The sequence below is a fragment of the Nothobranchius furzeri genome, unplaced genomic scaffold, assembly GCF_043380555.1.
Source record: "Nothobranchius furzeri strain GRZ-AD unplaced genomic scaffold, NfurGRZ-RIMD1 Scf053, whole genome shotgun sequence".
In the NCBI taxonomy this organism is placed as follows: Eukaryota; Metazoa; Chordata; class Actinopteri; order Cyprinodontiformes; family Nothobranchiidae; genus Nothobranchius; species Nothobranchius furzeri.
Genome location: NW_027223070.1, coordinates 17,501 through 27,506, shown reverse-complemented (window position 1 = coordinate 27,506; position 10,006 = coordinate 17,501).

Sequence of the window (10,006 nt, the reverse complement as noted above, 5' to 3'; positions counted from 1 at the left end):
TTAGTTGTGGTTCTCGCCCCGGGACTTGGGTCAGAGTACAGCCCAAGTGGAGCACTTGCGTCGGACTAGGGAGGCTGTGCCGGGCCCCCTGGAGGTCTAAAGGATGACCAGTAGTTGTGGTTCTCGCCCCGGGCCGTGGGTCTGAGTATGGCCCAAGTGGGACACTTGTGTCGGACTAGGGAGGCTCTGCCGTGCCCCCTTGAGGTCTAAAGGATGACCAGTAGTTGTGGTTCTCGCCCCGGGACTTGGGTCATAGTATAGCCCAAGTGGGACACTTGTGTCGGACTAGGGAGGCTCTGCCGTGCCCCCTTGAGGTCTAAAGGATGACCATGAGGTCAAAAGGATGACCAGTAGTTGTGGTTCTCGCCCCGGGACTTGGGTCAGAGTATGGCCCAAGTGGTGCACTTGTGTCGGTCTAGGGAGGCTGTGCCGGTCCCCCTGGAGGTCTAAAGGATGACCAGTAGTTGTGGTTCTCGCCCCGGGACTTGGGTCAGAGTATAGCCCAAGTGGAGCACTTGTGTCGGACTAGGGAGGCTGTGCCGGGCCCCCTGGAGGTCTAAAGGATGACCAGTAGTTGTGGTTCTCACCCCGGGTCGTGGGTCCGAGTCTGGCCCGAGTAGAGCACTTTGGTCGGCTACCGGGGGGTGTGCCGTGCCCCCTGGAGGTCTAAAGGATGACCAGTAGTTGTGGTTCTCGCCCCGGGACTTGGGTCAGAGTATAGCCCAAGTGGAGCACTTGTGTCGGCCTAGGGAGGCTGTGCCGGGCCCCCTGGAGATCTAAAGGATGACCATGAGGTCAAAAGGATGACCAGTAGTTGTGGTTCTCGCCCCGGGACTTGGGTCAGAGTATAGCCCAAGTGGAGCACTTGTGTCGGCCTAGGGAGGCTGTGCCGGGCCCCCTGGAGGTCTAAAGGATGACCAGTAGTTGTGGTTCTCGCACCGGGACTTGGGTCAGAGTACAGCCCAAGTGGAGCACTTGTGTCGGTCTAGGGAGGCTGTGCCGGGCCCCCTGGAGGTCTAAAGGATGACCATGAGGTCAAAAGGATGACCAGTAGTTGTGGTTCTCGCCCCGGGACTTGGGTCAGAGTATAGCCCAAGTGGAGCACTTGTGTCGGACTAGGGAGGCTGTGCCGTGCCCCCTGGAGGTCTAAAGGATGACCAGTAGTTGTGGTTCTCGCCCCGGGACTTGGGTCAGAGTATAGCCCAAGTGGAGCACTTGTGTCGGCCTAGGGAGGCTGTGCCGGGCCCCCTGGAGGTCTAAAGGATGACCATGAGGTCAAAAGGATGACCAGTAGTTGTGGTTCTCGCCCCGGGACTTGGGTCAGAGTATAGCCCAAGTGGAGCACTTGTGTCGGACTAGGGAGGCTGTGCCGTGCCCCCTGGAGGTCTAAAGGATGACCAGTAGTTGTGGTTCTCGCCCCGGGACTTGGGTCAGAGTATAGCCCAAGTGGAGCACTTGTGTCGGACTAGGGAGGCTGTGCCGTGCCCCCTGGAGGTCTAAAGGATGACCAGTAGTTGTGGTTCTCGCCCCGGGACTTGGGTCATAGTATAGCCCAAGTGGAGCACTTGGGTCGGACTAGGGAGGCTGTGTCGTGCCCCCTGGAGGTCTAAAGGATGACCAGTAGTTGTGGTTCTCGCCCCGGGACTTGGGTCAGAGAATAGCCCAAGTGGGACACTTGTGTCGGACTAGGGAGGCTCTGCCGTGCCCCCTGGAGGTCTAAAGGATGACCAGTAGTTGTGGTTCTCGCCCCGGGACTTGGGTCAGAGTATAGCCCAAGTGGAGCACTTGTGTCGGACTAGGGAGGCTGTGCCGTGCCCCCTGGAGGTCTAAAGGATGACCATTAGTTGTGGTTCTCGCCCCGGGACTTGGGTCAGAGTACAGCCCAAGTGGAGCACTTGCGTCGGACTAGGGAGGCTGTGCCGGGCCCCCTGGAGGTCTAAAGGATGACCAGTAGTTGTGGTTCTCGCCCCGGGCCGTGGGTCTGAGTATGGCCCAAGTGGGACACTTGTGTCGGACTAGGGAGGCTCTGCCGTGCCCCCTTGAGGTCTAAAGGATGACCAGTAGTTGTGGTTCTCGCCCCGGGACTTGGGTCATAGTATAGCCCAAGTGGGACACTTGTGTCGGACTAGGGAGGCTCTGCCGTGCCCCCTTGAGGTCTAAAGGATGACCATGAGGTCAAAAGGATGACCAGTAGTTGTGGTTCTCGCCCCGGGACTTGGGTCAGAGTATGGCCCAAGTGGTGCACTTGTGTCGGTCTAGGGAGGCTGTGCCGGTCCCCCTGGAGGTCTAAAGGATGACCAGTAGTTGTGGTTCTCGCCCCGGGACTTGGGTCAGAGTATAGCCCAAGTGGAGCACTTGTGTCGGACTAGGGAGGCTGTGCCGGGCCCCCTGGAGGTCTAAAGGATGACCAGTAGTTGTGGTTCTCACCCCGGGTCGTGGGTCCGAGTCTGGCCCGAGTAGAGCACTTTGGTCGGCTACCGGGGGGTGTGCCGTGCCCCCTGGAGGTCTAAAGGATGACCAGTAGTTGTGGTTCTCGCCCCGGGACTTGGGTCAGAGTATAGCCCAAGTGGAGCACTTGTGTCGGCCTAGGGAGGCTGTGCCGGGCCCCCTGGAGATCTAAAGGATGACCATGAGGTCAAAAGGATGACCAGTAGTTGTGGTTCTCGCCCCGGGACTTGGGTCAGAGTATAGCCCAAGTGGAGCACTTGTGTCGGCCTAGGGAGGCTGTGCCGGGCCCCCTGGAGGTCTAAAGGATGACCAGTAGTTGTGGTTCTCGCACCGGGACTTGGGTCAGAGTACAGCCCAAGTGGAGCACTTGTGTCGGTCTAGGGAGGCTGTGCCGGGCCCCCTGGAGGTCTAAAGGATGACCAGTAGTTGTGGTTCTCGCCCCGGGCCGTGGGTCTGAGTATGGCCCAAGTGGGGCACTTGCGTCGGACTGGGGAGGCTCTGCCGCGCCCCCTGGAGGTCAAAAGGATGACCAGTAGTTGTGGTTCTCACCCCGGGTCGTGGGTCCGAGTCTGGCCCGAGTAGAGCACTTTGGTCGGCTACCGGGGGGTGTGCCGTGCCCCCTGGAGCCATGGGAGTGAGCTCCAGCAGACTGGTATTTTTCGGAGAACCAGGCCCACACTCCTCAGACTTTGTGCCCAGGGACAGGCCACCAAAATCGGCCGCGGCTCGTGCACTTTGCCCCTGCGTTTCTCCCAGAACCAGAGCCGGAAAAATCCCAAAATTGATGCCCAGAGATAGTCGACTCTGCCTGGAATAGATTGCCACCCAAACCCGCCAACTCACGCTGGTTTTCCGATGGCCTCACCTACTAACCCGAGCATGGTCATCGCTCGCACCTTCCAAAACCTCCAGGGGCGCAGGCACTTTTCATTTACTGGCCATAAGGCCGACCGCCTTAAGCGTTAAGCGATAAGCGAAAGGCTTAGTTTGGACTTAGTTTTTGGAGCGACGAGGTCGCCGTTTTGTCAATTCTGAACCGATTTTCACGCGGTTTTCGACTGCCTGCGCCTGGGGAGCCGCCCAGAAGCCCCAGGCAGTGTTCTGGGTGGACTTCCGGACCGGTCCGGACCCGGTACCGGCCGGGGGAACCGCACCACGCCTCTCGGGCGTTTCTACACCGATTTTCGCGGGGTTTTCGACTGCATAGACGGGGCCACCTGCTGCAGGGCCCGAGGGAGGGCCTTACTGAGCTGGGTCCGACGCAGGGCCCGGTTCCTGGAGCCCGCTGGGGGGGGGGGGGGGTTCTCTAAGGCTCACGGCGGGCTGCTGAGGGGCCGGATCGGATGCAGACAGGCGCTCCTCTGCCCAGGTCTTTGCTCCCCTGCCCCACTAGGAATGGAAGACACACTGCCAACAGCTTCTGGAGGGTGATGGGCCCTGCTGCAGACCAGGTCCGACCCAGGTTTCAGCTATCCCACCCCGCAGGGACTTAAAGACACACTGCCATCAGCTTCTGGAGGCTGCTGAGCTCTACTATAGAGCAGGTCCGACCCAGGTTTCAGCTCCTGCAGCCCACTAGGACTTAAACACACACTGCCATCAGCGTCTGGATGGTGATGGGCCCTGCTGCAGACCAGGTCCGACCCAGGTTTCAGCTATCCCACCCCGCAGGGACTTAAAGACACACTGCCATCAGCTTCTGGAGGCTGCTGAGCTCTACTATAGAGCAGGTCCGACCCAGGTTTCAGCTCCTGCAGCCCACTAGGACTTAAACACACACTGCCATCAGCGTCTGGATGGTGATGGGCCCTGCTGCAGACCAGGTCCGACCCAGGTATCAGCTCCTGCACCCCGCAGGGAATTGAAGACACACTGCCATCAGCTTCTGGAGGCTGCTGAGCTCTGCTATAGACCAGGTCCGACCCAGGTTTCAGCTCCTGCACCCCGCAGGGAACTAAACACACACTGCCATCTGCAACTGGAGGCTGCTGAGCCCTGCTGCAGACCAGGTCCGACCCAGGTTATGGCTCTCCCACCCCCCTGGGACTTAAACACACACAGCCATCAGCTTCTGGATGGTGATGGGCCCTGCTGCAGACCAGGTCCGACCCAGGTTTCAGCTCCTCAACCCCGCAGGGACTTAAACCCACACCGCCATCAGCTTCTGGAGGGTGATGGGCCCTGCTGCGGGCCAGGTCCGACCCAGGTTTCAGCTCTCCCACCCCGCAGGGACTTAAACACACACAGCCATCAGCTTCTGGGGGCTGCTGAGCCCTGCTGCAGACCAGGTCCGACCCAGGTTTCAGCTCTCCCACCCCGCAGGGTCTTTAACACACACACTGCCATCAGCTGCTGGAGGCTGCTGAGCTCCGCTATAGACCAGGTCCGACCCAGGTTTCTGCTCCTGCACCCCGCAGGGAATGAAAGACACACTGCCATCAGCTTCTGGAGGCTGCTGAGCCCTGCTGCAGACCAGGTCCGACCCAGGTATCGGCTCTCCAACCAGGCAGAGACTTAAACACACACACACACACACACACTGCCATCAGCTTCTGGGGGCTGCTGAGCTCTGCTGTAGACCGGGTCCGACCCAGGTTTCTGCTCCTCCACCCCGCAGGGACTTAAACACACACTGCCACCAGCTTCTGGAGGGTGATGGGCCCTGCTTTAGACCAGGTCTGACCCGGGATATAGCTCTCCCACCCCGCAGGGACTTAAACACTCACTGCCATCAGCTGCTGGAGGCTGCCGAGCTCTGCTGCAGACCAGGTCCCACCCAGGTTTCTGCTCCTGCACCCCGCAGGGACTTAAACACACACTGCCACCAGCTTCTGGAGGGTGATGGGCCCTGCTGTGGACCAGGTCCGACCCGGATATCAGCTCTCCCACCAGGCAGGGACTTAAACACACACTGCAATCAGCTGCTGGAGGCTGCTGAGCTCTACTATAGACCAGGTCCGACCCAGGTTTCAGCTCTCCCACCAGGCAGTGACTTAAAGACACACTGCCATCAGCTGCTGGAGGCTGCTGAGCTCTGCTATAGACCAGGTCCGACCCAGGTTTCAGCTCTCACACCAGGCAGGGACTTAAACACACACTGCCATCAGCTGCTGGAGGCTGCTGAGCTCTGCTATAGACCAGGTCCGACCCAGGTTTCAGCTCTCCCACCAGGCAGGGACTTAAAGACACACTGCCATCAGCTGCTGGAGGCTGCCGAGCCCTGCTGCAGACCATGTCCGACCCAGGTTTCAGCTCTCCCACCAGGCAGGGACTTAGAGGCACGCTGCCATCAGCTTCTGGAGGCTGCTGAGCTCTGCCATAGACCAGGTCCGACCGAGGTTTCAGCTCTCCCACCCCGCAGGGACTTAAACACACACTGCCATCAGCTGCTGGAGGCTGCTGAGCTCTGCTATAGACCAGGTCCGACCCGGGATATAGCTCTCCCACCCCGCAGGGACTTAAACACACACTGCCATCAGCTGCTGGAGGCTGCTGAGCTCTTCTATAGACCAGGTCCGACCCAGGTTTCAGCTCTCCCACCCCGCAGGGACTTGAACACACACTGCCATCAGCTTCTGGAGGCTGCTGAGCTCTGCTATAGACCAGGTCCGACCCAGGTTTCTGCTCCTCCACCCCGCAGGGAATTAAAGACACACTGCCATCAGCTTCTGGATGGTGATGGGCCCTGCTGCAGACCAAGTCCGACCCGGGTTACAGCTCTCCCACCAGGCAGGGAATTAAACACACACTGCCATCAGCTGCTGGAGGCTGCTGAGCTCCGCTATAGACCAGGTCCGACCCGGGTTCCTGCTCCTGCACCCCGCAGGGACCAAAACACACACACTGCCATCAGCTTCTGGAGGCTGCTGAGCTCTTCTATAGACCAGGTCCGACCCAGGTTTCAGCTCTCCCACCAGGCAGGGACTTAAACACACACTGCCATCACCTTCTGCTGGCTGCTGAGCTCTGCTGCAGACCAGGTCCGACCCAGGTTTCAGCTCCTGCACCCCGCAGGGAACTAAACACACACTGCCGTCACCTTCTGCTGGCTGCTGAGCCCTGCTGCAGACCAGGTCCGACCCAGGTTTCAGCTCCTGCACCCCGCAGTGGATTAAAGACACACTGCCATCAGGTTCTGGAGGCTGCTGAGCTCTGCTGCAGACCAGGTCCGACCCAGGTTATGGCTCTCCCACCCCGCAGGGACTTAAACACACACCGCCGTCAGCTTCTGGATGGTGATGGGCCCTGCTGCAGACCAGGTCCGACCCACGTTTCAGCTCTCCCACCCCGCAGGGGATGAAACACACACTGCCATCAGCTTCTGGAGGCTGCTGAGCTCTGCTAAAGACCAGGTCCGACCCAGCTTTCAGCTCTCCCACCAGGCAGGGAGTTAAAGACACACTGTCATCGGCTTCTGGAGGGTGCTGAGCCCTGCTGCACACCAAGTCTGACCCAGGTTTCAGCTCATCCACCCCGCAGGGACCTAAACACACACTGCCATCAGCTTCTGAGTGGTAATGGGCCCTGCTGCAGACCAGGTCCGACCCAGGTTTCAGCTCCTCCACCCCGCCATCACCAGCTGGAGGCTGGCTGCTGCTCCTGCACCCTGCCATCAGCTGCTGGAGGCTTCTGTTCCTCCACCCCGCCATCAGCAGCTGGAGGCTGGCTGCTGGAGGCTGGCTGCTGCTCCTCCACCCCGCCATCACCAGCTGGAGGCTGGTTGCAGCTCCTGCACCCCGCCATCAGCTGCTGGAGGCTGCCTGCAGCCCCTGCACCCCGCCATCAGCTGCTGGAGGCTGGCTGCAGCTCCTGCACACCGCCATCAGCTGCTGGAGGCTGCCTGCAGCTCCTGCACCCCGCCATCAGCTGCTGGAGGCTGGCTGCTGCTCCTGCACCCCGCCAGCAGCTGCTGGAGGCTGGCTGCTGCTCCTCCACCCAACCATCAGCTGCTGGACGCTGGCTGCTGCTCCTGCACCCCGCCATCAGCTGCTGGAGGCTGGCTGCTGCTCCTCCACCACCCAACCATCAGCTGCTGGACGCTGGCTGCAGCTCCTCCACCCCGCCATCAGCTGCTGGTGGCTGGCTGCAGCTCCTTCACCCCGCCATCAGCTGCTGGTGGCTGGCTGCAGCTCCTTCACCCCGCCATCACCAGCTGGAGGCTGGCTGCTGCTCCTGCACCCCGCCATCAGCTGCTGGAGGCTGCCTGCAGCTCCTGCGCCCCGCCATCAGCTGCTGGAGGCTGGCTGCTGCTCCTGCACCCTGCCATCAGCTGTTCGAGGCTGGCTGCAGCTCCTCCACCCCACCATCACCAGCTGGAGGCTGGTTGCAGCTCCTGCACCCCGTCATCAGCAGCTGGAGGCTGCCTGCTGCTCCTGCACCCCGCCATCAGCTGCTGGAGGCTGCCTGCAGCTCCTGCACCCCGCCATCATTTGCTGGAGGCTGGCTGCAGCTCCTGCAACCCGCCATCAGCTGCTGGAGGCTGGCTGCTGCTCCTCCACCCCACCATGACCTGCTGGAGGCTGGCTGCAGCTCCTTCACACCGCCATCAGCTGATGGATGCTGGCTGAACGCTGGAGGCTGGCTGCTGCTCCCACACACCGCCATCAGCTCCTGGAGGCTGGCTGGCTGCTGGAGGCTGTCTGCTGCTGCTCCTCCACCCCGCCATCACCAGCTGGAGGCTGGCTGCTGGAGGCTGGCTGCAGCTCCTGCACCCCACCATCAGCTGCTGGAGGCTGGCTTCTGCTCCTCCACCCCGCCATCAGCTGCTGGGGGCTGGCTGCTGGAGGCTGGCTGCAGCTCCTCCACCCCGCCATCACCAGCTGGAGGCTGGTTGCAGCTCCTGCACCCCGCCATCAGCTGCTGGAGGCTGCCTGCTGCTCCTGCACCCCGCCATCAGCTGCTGGAGGCTGCCTGCACCTCCTGCACCCCGCCATCAGCTGCTGGAGGCTGGCTTCTGCTCCTCCACCCCGCCATCAGCTGATGGAGGCTGCCTGCTTCTCCACCCCGCCATCACTAGCTGGAGGCTGGCTGCTGGAGGCTGGCTGCAGCTCCTCCACCCCGCCATCAGCTGCTGGAGGCTGCCTGCAGCTCCTGCACCCCGCCATCAGCTGCTGGAGGCTGGCTGCTGCTCCTCCACCCAACCATCAGCTGCTGGACGCTGGCTGCAGCTCCTCCACCCCACCATCAGCTGCTGGACGCTGGCTGCAGCTCCTCCACCCCGCCATCAGCTGCTGGAGGCTGCCTGCAGCTCCTGCACCCCGCCATCAGCTGCTGGAGGCTGCCTGCAGCTCCTGCACCCCGCCATCACCAGCTGGAGGCTGGCTTCTGCTCCTCCACCCCGCCATCAGCTGATGGAGGCTGCCTGCTTCTCCACCCCGCCATCACTAGCTGGAGGCTGGCTGCTGGAGGCTGGCTGCTGCTCCTCCACCCAACCATCAGCTGCTGGACGCTGGCTGCAGCTCCTCCACCCCACCATCAGCTGCTGGACGCTGGCTGCAGCTCCTGCACCCCGCCATCAGCTGCTGGAGGCTGGCTTCTGCTCCTCCACCCCGCCATCAGCTGCTGGAGGCTGCCTGCTGCTCCTGCACCCCGCCATCAGCTGCTGGAGGCTGGCTGCTGCTCCTGCACCCCGCCATCAGCTGCTGGAGGCTGGCTGCTGGAGGCTGGCTGCAGCTCCTCCACCCCACCATCAGCTGCTGGACGCTGGCTGCAGCTCCTCCACCCCACCATCAGCTGCTGGACGCTGGCTGCAGCTCCTGCACCCCGCCATCAGCTGCTGGAGGCTGGCTTCTGCTCCTCCACCCCGCCATCAGCTGACGGAGGCTGCCTGCTTCTCCACCCCGCCATCACTAGCTGGAGGCTGGCTGCTGGAGGCTGGCTGCAGCTCCTCCACCCCACCATCAGCTGCTGGACGCTGGCTGCAGCTCCTGCACCCCGCCATCAGCTGCTGGAGGCTGGCTTCTGCTCCTCCACCCCGCCATCAGCTGACGGAGGCTGCCTGCTTCTCCACCCCGCCATCACTAGCTGGAGGCTGGCTGCTGGAGGCTGGCTGCAGCTCCTCCACCCCGCCATCAGCTGCTGGAGGCTGGCTGCTGCTCCTGCACCCCGCCATCAGCTGCTGGACGCTGGCTGCAGCTCCTCCACCCCGCCATCACCAGCTGGAGGCTGCCTGCTGCTCTTCCACCCCGCCATCAGCTGATGGACGCTGGCTGCAGCTCCTCCACCCCGCCATCAGCTGCTGGAGGCTGGCTGGCCGCTGGAGGCTGGCTGCTGCTCCCACACACCGCCATCAGCTGCTGGAGGCTGGCTGGCTGCTGGAGGCTGGCTGCTGCTGCTCCTCCTCCCCGCCATCACCAGCTGGAGGCTGGCTGCTGCTCCTACACCCCGCCATCAGCTGATGGAGGCTGCCTGCTCCTCCGCCCCGCCATCACCAGCTGGAGGCTGGCTGCTGGAGGCTGGCTGCAGCTCCTTCACCCCGCCATCACCAGCTGGAGGCTGGCTTCTGCTCCTGCACCCCGCCATCAGCTGCTGGAGGCTGGCTTCTGCTCCTCCACCCCGC